This window comes from Notamacropus eugenii, chromosome 5, assembly GCF_028372415.1.
Source record: "Notamacropus eugenii isolate mMacEug1 chromosome 5, mMacEug1.pri_v2, whole genome shotgun sequence".
Taxonomy (NCBI): domain Eukaryota; kingdom Metazoa; phylum Chordata; class Mammalia; order Diprotodontia; family Macropodidae; genus Notamacropus; species Notamacropus eugenii.
The window spans coordinates 409,886,273-409,898,625 of NC_092876.1; the positions used below are offsets into that span (position 1 = coordinate 409,886,273).

At 37.1% G+C, this 12,353-nt stretch overlaps 1 long non-coding RNA gene across 1 annotated transcript in view; it reads left to right on the forward strand.

Moving 5' to 3' along the window:
- LOC140506967 (uncharacterized) overlaps nucleotides 1–6,943 on the forward strand; it is an 89,095-nt gene extending 82,152 nt beyond the window's left edge. Inside the window, exons 2-3 of the long non-coding RNA XR_011968170.1 lie at nucleotides 3,094–3,183; nucleotides 4,037–6,943. This is a non-coding gene — a long non-coding RNA (uncharacterized lncRNA). The remainder of the gene's footprint in view (nucleotides 1–3,093; nucleotides 3,184–4,036) is intronic.
- The last annotated feature ends 5,410 nt before the right edge of the window (nucleotides 6,944–12,353 follow it).

Below are 12,353 nucleotides of genomic sequence, written 5' to 3' on the forward strand. Positions count from 1 at the left end.
GTTGAGGCCTCCTACCAGTATAGTTTTGCTGTCTTTTTCTTCCTGTAACTCACTTAACTTCTCCAAGAATTTGAATGGTATGCTACTTGGTGCAGTATTAATATGACATCATTGTCTATCTTTTAGCAAGATGTCATTTCCTTCATCATCTCTTTTGTTTATATCTAGTTTTGCTTTAGCTTTGTCTGAGATCAGGATTACTACCCCTGCTTTTTTTTTTTTTTTTTTTACTTCAGCTGAAGTATAATATATTCTTCTCCAGCCTTTTACCTTTACTCTGTGTGTCTTTCTGTTTTGAATGTGTTTCTTGAAAACAACATATTGTAGCATTCTGATTTTTAGTATATTCTGTTATCCACTTCCATTTTATGTGAGAGTTCATCCCATTCACATTCACAATTATGATTACGGACTGTGTATTTCTCTCCATCCTATTTTTCCCCCTCTTTATACTTTTCTCTTTCCTTTCATCCTGTCCCTCCTCACCATTGTTTTGCTTTTGACCAATGCTTCCCTCAATCTGCCCTCCCTTCAATCAGCCCCTCTCACTTTTCTTTCCCTCTTTCCCTCCTATTTCTGCTCTGCCTTTCATCAAGCCCCATCCCTTTCCCTTTCCCTTTTCCTTCCTGCTTCTCCTCCTATTTCATTATAGGAGAAAATAAGTTTCTATAGCCAACTGAATGTCTATGTTATTTTATCTTTGAGCCAAATCCAAAGAGAACAAGGTTCAAATAATGCCCACCCCCCCTTCTTTTCCTCTACTGTATTAGTCTTTCATGATTCTTCATTTGACATAATTTACCCTTTTTTGCCTCCCCCATTTCTCTTCCCCCAGTATAATATATTCATCTTTTACCCCTTATTCTTTTTCCCATCAGCACATCCCATACTCATATTTTCTGTACATATATACATTATCTAAGTTCCCTAATAGTTATACAGTTCTCAAGAATTACAAGGATGGGGAGACAGAGCTAAGATGGCAGAATAGGAAGAAGGACCTGCTCTACCTCCATCCCAATATCCCATAAAATACCTGTAAAAATGACTCTAAACAAATTTTAGAGCAGCAGAAGCCACAAAATGACAGAGGGAAAGAGATTTCCAGCCCAAGACAGCCTGAAAGGCTGACGGGAAAGGTCATCACACTGGGCTTATAGCAGAGCACAGTCCAGCCTTGCTGCAAGACCAGGGCACAGAATCATCAGTAGAAACTGCGGTTCCCAGATTTCTCAACCCACAAACACCAAAGACATCTTCAAAGGTCATTAAGAAAGCTCTTTCACCTGGATGAGAGGGGGGCATGGGTCTAGCCCAAGCCCTGGGCCCAGGGTGGCAGAAGTCACTGTAGCAGTGACCTTTGGAGCCCTCAATCTAAAGACCCTGGGGGAATCAAGCAGCTGATCTGAATCTCAGCCCTGAGTGGCAGACCTGGGGTGAGGAGGAGCTCTTGCATGGTGGAGCTGGTGGTAATGGTGGTAGGGAACCCTACTTGCAGATACTGAGTGGAACAGAGTGCTTGTGGTTGCTCACAGACAAGATTGCAGGCCAAGAGAGGAGTAAACTCCTCTCACTTGATTGTGCCACACTGGAGGAACTGAGAACTTACAGATCCCTAGAGGGTACCTTCTACATGACAAAGGACACAAAAGTCAAGTAACTGGCTGGGAAAATGCTCCAAAAAGGGCAAAAATAAGACTATAGAAGGTTATTTTCTTGGTGAAAAAGTATTTTTTTCCATCCTTTCGGATGAGGAAGAGCAAAGCATACCATCAGAGGAAGACATCAAAGTCAAGGCTTCTACATCCAAAACTTCCAAAAAAATATGCAATGGTCTTAAACCATGGAAGAGCTAAAAAGGATTTTGAAAATCAAGTAAGAGAGGTGGGGAAAAATTGGGAAGAGAAATGAGAGCAATGCAAGAAAATCATGAAAAGCAAGTCAACTTGCTAAAGGAGACCCAAAAAAATGCTGAAGAAAATAACATCTTTAAAAATAGACTTACCCAAATGGCAAGAGTTCCAAAAACCAATGAGGAGAAGAATGCTTTAAAAAGCAGAATGGGCCAAATGGAAAAGGAGCTTCAAAAGCTCACTGAAGAAAATAGTTCTTTAAAAATAAGAATGGAACAGATGGAAGCTAATGACTTTAAGAGAAACCAAGAAATTACAAAATAAAATCACAAGAATGAAAAATAGAAGACTATGTGAAACATCTCATTGGAAAAACAACTGACCTAGAAAATAGATCCAGGAGAGATAATTTTAAAACTATTTATCTACCTGAAAACCATGATGAAATAAAGAGCCTAGACATCATCTTCTAAGAAATTAGCAAGGAAAACTGCCCTGATATTCTAGACCCAGAGGGTAAAATAGAAATAGAAAGAATTCACTGATCATCTCCTGAAAGAGATCCCCAAAGGAAAACTCCTAGGAATATTGTAGCCAAATTCCAGAGTTCTCAGGTCAAGGAGAAAATATTACAAGCAGCCAGAAAGAAACAATTCAAGTATTGTGGAAATACAATCAGGATAACAAAGGATTTAGCAGCTTCTACTCTAAGAGATCAAAGGAATGAAATATGATATTCAGAAGGTCAAAGGAGATGTGTGTGTGTGTGTGTGTGTGTGTGTGTTTGCTCATCCTTCATTGCCAATGAAGATCATGCCATCAGAGAAATAATGACATGACTTGCACTTGACTTTGAGTGAGGGAAGGTTCTGCAGGTCACTAGCCTCACTTCTCCTCCAGAGCCATCTGAACCCAGTGACCATATATTCATCAGAATGACTGGAGATGACCCAGGATGAAGCAATTGGGGTTAAATGACTTGCCAAGATCATACAGCTAGTGAGTGTCAAGTGTCTGAGGTAAGATTTGAACTCAGGTCCTCCTGACTCCTGCACTGGTCCTCTATCCACTGCACTACCTAACTGCCCCTAGTCAAAGGAGATAGAATTAAAACCAAGAATCACCTACCCAGCAAAACTGAGTATAATACTTCAGGGGGAAAATGGAATTTCAATGAAATAGAGGACTTCCAAGCATTCTTGTTGAAAAGACCAGAGCTGAATAGAAAATTGTTTTTCAGATACAAGCATCAGGAGAAACATGAAAAGGCAAACAGGAAAGAGAAGACTTAAGGAGGTCATGAAAGTTGAACTGTTTACATTCCTATATGGTAAGATGTTATTTGTAACTCAGGAGACCCTTTTCAGTATTAGGGGAGTTAGAGGGAATAAAAATATACATACACACACACACACACACACACATATATGTATATGTAGGTGGGTATGGGTATGTATGTGTGTATATTATATATGTGTAGGTATGTATATGTACGTGTGTATGTATGTATATGTATATATATACATACATACACACATAGACAGAGGACACAGAGTCAGTTGAATATAAAGGGAGAATACCTAAAAAAATAAAATTTAATGTTGAATGGAATGTACTAGGAGTAAGAGAAAGGGAGAGGTAGAATGTAGCAAGTCACCTCATATAAAAGAGGAAAGAAAGAGCTTTTGCAATGGAAGGGAAGAGGGGGCATATGAAAGGAAATAACTGAGGCTTGGTCTTATGGGATTTGGTTAAGGAGGAAATAACACACACTCAATTGGATATGGAAATCTATTTTACCCTGCAGGAAGGCAAGGGAGAAGGGGATAGGAAGGGGAAGATAATAGAAAGGACAGCAAAATGGGAGAAGGGATAATCAGAAGCAAACACTTTATTATGGGTGGACAAGTCAAGGGAGAGAATGGAATAAATGAAGGGAAGGATAGGACAGAGGGAAATGTGGTTAGTCTTTTGCAACATAACTATTGTGGAAGTGTTTTGCATGGCTACACATGTATGCCCTATAGTGAACTGTTTGCTTTCTCATTGAGGGTGGGAAAAGGAGGAAGGGAGAGAATGTGGAACTCAAAGCTTTAATAATGAATACTAAAAATTGTTTTTGTATGCAACTAGGAAAAAAGATGTACAGGTAATGGAGTATAAAAATCTATTTTGTCCTACAGGAAAATGGAGGGCAGCGGTGATGACAGAAAGGGGTAATAAAAAGGAAGACAGACTGGAGGAAGGTGTGGATGGGGTGCATACTGTCCTGGGATAGGGAATGGGGAGAGATGGGGAGAAAGCTTTGAATTCAAATTCTTATGGAAGTGAATGTTAAGAACTGAAAATAAATCAATTGTATATTAAAATAAAGAATTACAAGGATCATCTCATGTAGAGATATAAACAATTTAACTTTATTGAACATGTTTTTTCTTTCCTGTTTACTTTTTTTTGCTTCTCTTGAGTCTTGTATTTAAAGATCAAGCTTTCTGTTTAAGTCTGTCCTTTTCATCAGGGAAGTTTGAAATCCCCCTATTTCATTGAATGTCCATCCTTTCTCCTGAAAAATTATTCTCAGTTTTGCTGCGTAATCCAAGCTCTTTTGCCTTCTGGAATACTATATTCCAAGCTCTCCATTACTTTAATATAGAAGCTGCTAAGTACTACGTAATCCTGTGTGTGGCTTCTTGATATTTGAATTGTTTTTTTTTTATTTCTGGCTACTTGCAGTATTTTCTCCATAACCTGATAATTCTGGAATTTGAGTGTAGTGTTCTCCACTGTAGTGGAGTTTTCCTTTAGGGATCTCTTTCAGGAGGTGATTGGTGAATTCTTTTAATGACCATTTTGTCTTCTAGTTGTAGGACTGTAGGGAGATTTTCCTTGATAATTTCTTGAAAGATGCTCTCCAGACTTTTTTTTTTGATCACACTTTTCACATACTCTAATAATTCTTAAATTATCTTTCCTGGATCTCTTTTCCAGGTCTGTTGTTTTTTCAACAAGGTATTTACATTTTCTTCTGAGTTTTCATTCTTTTGATTTTGATTGACTGAATCTTAATGATTCATAGAGTCATTAACTTCTACTTGCTGAGTCATAATTTTTCAGTAATTATTTTCTTTAGTTAGCTTTTTTACTTCCATTTTGATTTGGCCAATTCTAATTTTTAAGTAGTTGTGTTGTTCAGTTTTTTCCCCCCACATTTGGCCAATTGCATTTAAAAAAAAAAACTGTCTCATTTGTGTTCTCTCTTTCTTTTTTAGGGGGGAAGGAAAGGCAATTGGAGTTAAGTGATTTGCCCAAGGTCACACAGGTAGTGTGTCAAATGCCTGAGGTCAGATTTGAGCTCATGAGCTTCTAACTGCTGGGTTGGTGCTCTACTCACTATGCCACCTAGCTGCCCCTAACCAATTGTATTTTTTAAGGAATTGGTTTCTTCAGTTAGTTTTTGTCCTTCCTTTTCAAGCTGTTTACTCTCTCTTGCATTATTCTCATTTATTTTTCCAATTTAGCTTCTATATCTCTTATTTGTTGTTTTAAATCCTTTTTTGAGCCCTTCCAGGAAGGCTTTTGGGGCTTGAGACCCATTCATATTTCCTTTTTGAGGCTTCACATGTAGGCATTTTGACACTGTTATCTTTTTCTGAGTTTGTGTTTTGATCTTTTCTGTTGCCATAATAGCTTTCTATGGCAAGGACTTCTTTCTGGTTTTTGCTCATTTTTAAGCCTTTTCATGACTTTTACAGTTGAGCTCTGTTCTTGGGCTGTGGGCCCCACTGCCCCAACCTTCTTGCACTGGGGTTGAGGGGCCTTGTCACTGACTTTATGCTCTGGGGCCTCTGGGGCTCTCAACTTGCTCACTATGCTGAGGTGACTTGGCCTAGTCACACTAGCTGTTCTGGGGTTCCAGACCTGGCAGTTTGCCTCTTCCACTGAGTTTGAAGGCATCATAGTTGACTGCTGTGCCACTCAACCTTAGCTGCTGATTTGTACTGTAGCTAAGAGCCTCCCACTGGCCTATATTCCATAAGTACTCTGCTGCCTTTCCATTTTACCCAAGTGAAACAGACCTTTCCTGAAGTCCTTCTTACTTATCTTGAGCTGGAAAATTTTCTCACTCTATCTTTTTGCTGTTTCTGTTTCTCCAGAATATGTTTAGGGGCTTGTTTTTGCATTGTTTCTGAGGGAAGCTGGGGAGAGCTCAGGCAACTTTCTGACTTCTCTTCATCTTGTCTTAACCTCTAGAATTCATTTCCTGATGTGTTTCCTGACCATTCTGGGAAGGAATTTGAAATGTTATCTCAGTAGTCATTAGCCTAGTGATACCATTACTAGTCATATACACCAAAAAGTAAAAGACAAAAGAGAAGGACTCACACATGCAAACATATTTATTGCGACATTTGCTGTTGAAGCAGCAAATAACTGCCAAGGAGCTGAACAGTTATTCTTTGGGAATGCTGAAAAAAATTATAGTATGTCAATATATTGTAATGCAAATTGATTAAAATAATTGAACACTTTATGAAAGACTTTATGAAATAGTATCTAATATGCACCAATTTATAAAGTTATCCTTACATTTCTCATTATCTTACAGGTAGTTCCTATAATATTTGCCAAAAGAAGTGAATTTGGAAAAGTCTGAAATGACTTTATGAAATAACACAGTGAAATAAGCAGAGCAAGGAGAATAATTTATACAATGACTGTAATAATATACAGAAAATAACTTCAAAAGACTTAAGAATCTGATCAATAAAATGACCAATTATGAGTGTAATAGATTGACAATGAATCATGCTTTCCACTGATTAGCAAAGAGATGAATTAGGTATGTGTTGAATTAGGTTTGTGTTGTCAGACATAGACAGCATGTAATTTGCTTTGCTTGACTCAATTCATTTATTTAATTTTACAAAGGGTGGCTTTTGCTTACAGGAGAGGAAGTTTTAAGGAGCAATTGGAAAGTAGTGATGGTGTAAAAAAGGAGCAAAGGGAAAAAGCATCGATGAGATATTAAAAATAAACAGAAGAGAATATAAGGAAATTCATAATGAGACAGAGAGGCAGGGCAGATTTGTTGCTAGTATATTAAGATGACATATACTTTAAAACTCAATATGTAATAAGAGTTCATAATTTCATATATAATCATCTTTTCTATTGTTTGTATATTGAAATATTGATATTTGTTACATTCATAAAAAAAGAAAATATTAAATGATATATATATGTATGTGTGTATGTGTGTGTATGTGTGTGTACCTATCTATCTATCTATCTATCTATCTATCTATCTATCTATCTATCTATCTGTCTGTCTGTCTGTCTGTCTGTCTGTCTGTCTGTCTGTCTGTCTGTCTATCTATCTATCTATCTATCTATCTATCTATCTATCTATCTATCTATCTATCTATCTATCTATCTTTCTATCTGTCTGTCTGTCTGTCTGTCTGTCTGTCTATCTGTCTGTCTGTCTGTCTATCTGTCTGTCTATCTATCTACCTATTTATCTCCTTTGGTGGACTGTAAATATAAATATGTAGTGGTATAATTTGTCAGCCAGGAAATCTTGTTTTTACCGCACAGAGAAAAGCAGCCTGTCCCCAGAAGTTGTGCCTAAGCTTTCACATCCCTGAGTGTGATTCAAAGAGGAGATTGGTAACTCAGTAGCCTTCACTGTGATCAATGCTTTCCTGATTAATGTAACGGAAATCTTTAACAATGCTACTTACTGCCTTTCCATTTTCCGGTCTACAGAAATTCGTCAAGAAGCTCCATTTCTGAATGACTTAGAGAAAAGCTTGCACTCTAGGTCATGGAAATAAAACTAATGTGGAGAAGCAGAAATGAATGTTCTTGGAGGAATTTCTTATTTCATTTCACTGGGAGAGTTGTCTCTGCTGAAAGAAAGTCATTTGGATCATAAGGGCAGGTAGCTCATGGAGCACTAAGAGAATTCTATTAAATTTGTGTTTAACTTGAAGACAGAAAGTTAGAATTCTTTTTTAGGCCCAATGCTTTTGTTGATTTTAAGTGACCTAGGGTGGCAGGATAAGAGTTTAATTTTTTAAAAACGCAATAGGACTTAGAAGGTACCTAAATGTCCTTTAGCACAGTCAGTACTCTGAGTGCTAATGTACTGTAGCACATTCATCAGTCATTCTAATAGTCTTTTGACTTCTGTCAGGAAGCTTATTGAATACTAACATCTTAAATGTTTAATATTCTAAAACATATTTTCATCAGTCTTGGAAATTATCTGGGCATACATTTTTAGAATAACTCTTCTGGAGAGTTAAGAGTCTAAGGTTTATGTGGCAGGGACCACTGTTAGTACTTTCTGACATATTTGAGAGATTTGAATGCAAAGATTTAGGATCAGAAATAAAGAATTTTAGAACTGGAAAAACGAACAAAACAAACATGGAAGTCACAGGAGTCATCCGTATGTCTAAAGGATGGTGAATAGCTAGAAAAGAAAAGTCAGTCGATATCTTTATTTTTCCAAACAGATGGGGAAGTGAGCAGTTGAAGTATTTGTTCCTACTGGCCTGGATGTCAGTGCAATGTAAGTAGCATGAGTACTAGGTGGCAGGGGTACAGGACTGGGAGTCAGTAGAGGAAGAATAATGAAGCTTTTTCCTTTTTTAGATCAGGTAGGGTGGAGCTATGAGTGTGAATCTATAATAAATGAAATCTGCCTAATTTTCAGGGTTTTTTTTTCCTTAGAGTACTCAACATTGGAGCAAAGTAAGTAAAAGACAGGAATGATGCATGGCTAGATGCGGACAGGTCATGTGATATTAAAAGCTAGAAAGATGAAGAGTTCCAGGGGGGTGGTATTCATGAGTGTAATGTCACATAATGATAGGCTCTGGAGTTCATCCTTGTTGGGTGTTGACCTGAAAACTTGGTTAGAGAGAAAAGGCAACAGGCTAAATGCATACATTTTATGATTTAATTAATTAATCAATTCCCCATAAAGATAACAGTTACATAGCGCTATGGAGCCAGGATCAGAACTGGCTGACTTAGTACAGAAATTGACTATCTCAAGTACATTTTGCCATGAGAAAGGAGTTCTCTTAGCTAAACACATTGTAAACAAAGTAACGTCAGTTGGGTTTTATGATCCCAGGCTATGGGCATCTTCTTTCTGTAGCACATCTCTATGATTTAAGATAAGGAAAAGGTCCCATCACCCAGATGACAGACATCCTGTCCTAAACAGGCCTTTGAAGTTGTTTATCTTAACAGAGTTTGACAAAAGCTGGAGTTACAACCCAAGGTATTTGTGTTTTTCTCTTAACACTAGGATGCTAGAAGAAAGACTCCTGATAAGGGAGTCCCATTTGCTTGACATCAAAAGGCATCCTCTAAACAAAGGAGACTATTAGGTCCAGACTCTTCTTAATTCAAACTTTGGCCCTTATTAATGTCTAAAATTTATATTAAACATTATCATTCCCTCCTTTTGGTCAAAGGCAAGCCGAAGGCTTTGCCTGTAGACCAACAAAGATATGAAAAACTAAATCTTCATGTAGATCTTGGGAAAGCTGTCTCTGTCTGATGTCATCTTCTTCAGGCCCTTTCAAAGTTCACTCAGGAGCAGGGGCAATGGAGGTGACAGACGGATCCAAGAGTCTACACAGAAAACCTGACATGGTCTCCCAGAAAATATATGATTTGATAGTTGGCATGAAACAATACAACATAGTTAACATGGCTGTAAGCACTTAGCAATAGTTCAGTTTCCCAGCCACGCAGGACTAGGCTCAAACAACACATTGAAGTTTTTGGGTTTTTTTTTCAGTTCACAAAATTGCAGTTTTACATTAAGTCAGGTACAGTTAAACTTAGATGGCTCACAATAGGCTTGTTTTGAAAAAAAGGAGATTTACATGTCATCAAGATAAACAAGAAAGCTTAAACATGAACCATACAAATCAGTGCTAACTAAACAATTATCAGTGTTAACTAACATTAAGTTCCTTGTATCCCAGTAACCAATTCTTAAACAAAACTTTGAATCCCAGATTTCTCATGTAGTTATCTGATACCTAGATATCTTTTCTTTGACAATAGGTTTTATTATTGGGATAGTTCAAAAAGAAAATTCTGCCTTTCTGGTTCAAATCTAGAAGTTCCCAGATACTTCTGACAGTATAAATTAGTACAATTACTTAACATTTGTTCTCCATTTTTGAATTTTCAGAAAATTTCAGTTTATCTTATTTGCTGTTTCTGTTTTTACCTAAATCTTCTACCTGGAATAAGAATCTTTTAAAATGTGAGAGTTCTACCATAAAATGAACTCACCTGCCCTTTAAATTATTGGACAGGTACTTTATTTATTTTTTTATTTTTTTTAATTTTATTTTTATTTTTTAATGTTTAACAATCACTGCCATACAATTGAGGTTTTATCCTCCCCTCACCTACCCCCCACTACCCCCCTCCCTCCCCGCGACTGCATACAATTCTGTATAGATTCTACATATACTTTCCTATTGAGTATATTTTCACTATAGTCATGCTATGTAGTCAGACTAAAATAAATGAAAGAAATCGTATAACAAATCAGAACATGATACACAAACACATACACATACACAAACATGATCTGCTACATTTTGTGAGTGACTTCCATATTTCCTTCTCTGAGTGTGGAAGGCATTTTGCCTTGAGAACCACCTTTGGGATTTTTTTTTTTTTATAAGAAGTTTTTGCGTTATTACAAAATTCCAAGTCTACCAGAAAAAACTCTCACACACTGTGGTCGTTGCTGTGCACAAAGTTCTCCTGGTTCTGCTCCTTTCACTCAGCATCAGGTCATATAAGTCCTTCCAGGCCTCTCTGAAGTCTTCTTGTTCATCATTTCTTATGGCACAATAGTACTCCATTACATTCATATACCATAATTTATTCAGCCATTCCCCAATTGATGGACATCCCCTTGACTTCCAGTTTTTGGCAACTACATAGAGTGCTGCTATAAATATTTTTGTACATGTGGGACCCTTTCCCATTTTTATGATCTCTTGGGGATATAGTCCTAGTAGCGATATTGCTGGGTCAAAGGGTATGCACATTTTTGTAGCCCTTTGGGCATAGTTCCAAATTGCTCTCCAGAATGGTTGGATGCGCTCGCAGCTCCACCAACAATGAATTAGTGTTCCAACTCTCCCACATCCTCTCCAGCATTTATCATTTTCTTGTTCTGTCATGTTTGCCACTCTTATAGGTGTGATGTGGTACCTCAGAGTTGTTTTGATTTGCATCTCTCTAATCAATAGTGATTTAGAGCATTTTTTCATATGATTATAGATAGCTTTAATTTCTTCCTCTGAAAATTGCCTGTTCATATCCTTTGACCATTTATCAATTGGGGAATGACTTGTATGATTATACATTTGGGTCAGTTCTCTATATATTCTAGAAATGAGGCCTTTATCCCCGAGCTTAGCTGTAAAAATTCTTTCCCAATTTACTACATCCCTCCGGATTTTGGTTGCATTGGGTTTGGTTGTGCAAAAACTTCTCAGTTTACTGTAATCAAAATTATCCATTTTGCATTTCATAATGCTTTCTATCTCTCCTTTAGTAAAGAATTCTTCCCTTCTCCATAGATCTGATAAATACACTATTCCTTGCTTCTCCAGTTTATTCATGGTATCAGTCTTTATACCTAAATCATGTACCCATTTGGACTTTATTCTTGTGTAGGGTGTCAGGTATGGGTCTATGCCTAATTTCCACCACACTGTTATCCAGTTTTCCCAGCAATTTTTGTCAAACAATGAGTTCTTATCCCAGAAGTTGGGGTCCTTGGGTTTATCAAACAGAAGGTTGCTTTATTCCTTGCCTACTGCGTCTTGAGTGCCAAGTCCATTCCACTTGTCTACCTCTCTGTTTCTTAGCCAATACCAAGTGGTTTTGATAATTGCTGCTTTATAGTACAGTTTGAGGTCTGGTAGCGCTAGGCCACCTTCCCAAGCATTTCTTTTCATTAGTCCCTTTGATATTCTGGACCTTTTGTTTTTCCAAATGAATTTTGATATTATTTTATCCAGCTCTAGAAAGTAATTGTCTGGTAGTTTAATTGGTATGGCACTAAATAAGTATATTAATTTAGGTAGAATTGTCATTTTTATTATATTAGCACGGCCTACCCATGAGCAACTAATGTTTTTCCACTTACTTAAATCTGACTTTATTTGTGCAAAAAGTGTCTTGTAATTGTGTTCATATAATCCCTGGGTTTGTTTTGGCAGGTAGACTCCTAAGTATTTTATACTGTCTACCCTAGCTTTAAATGGGATTTCTCTTTCTATCTCTTGCTGTTGGACTTTGTTGCTGATATATAGGAACGCAGAAGATTTGTATGGGTTTATTTTGTAACCTGCAACTTTGCCAAATTTGTTTATTAATTCAAGTAATTTTTTACTTGAATCTCTGGGATTCTCTAGGTAAATCATCATATCATCT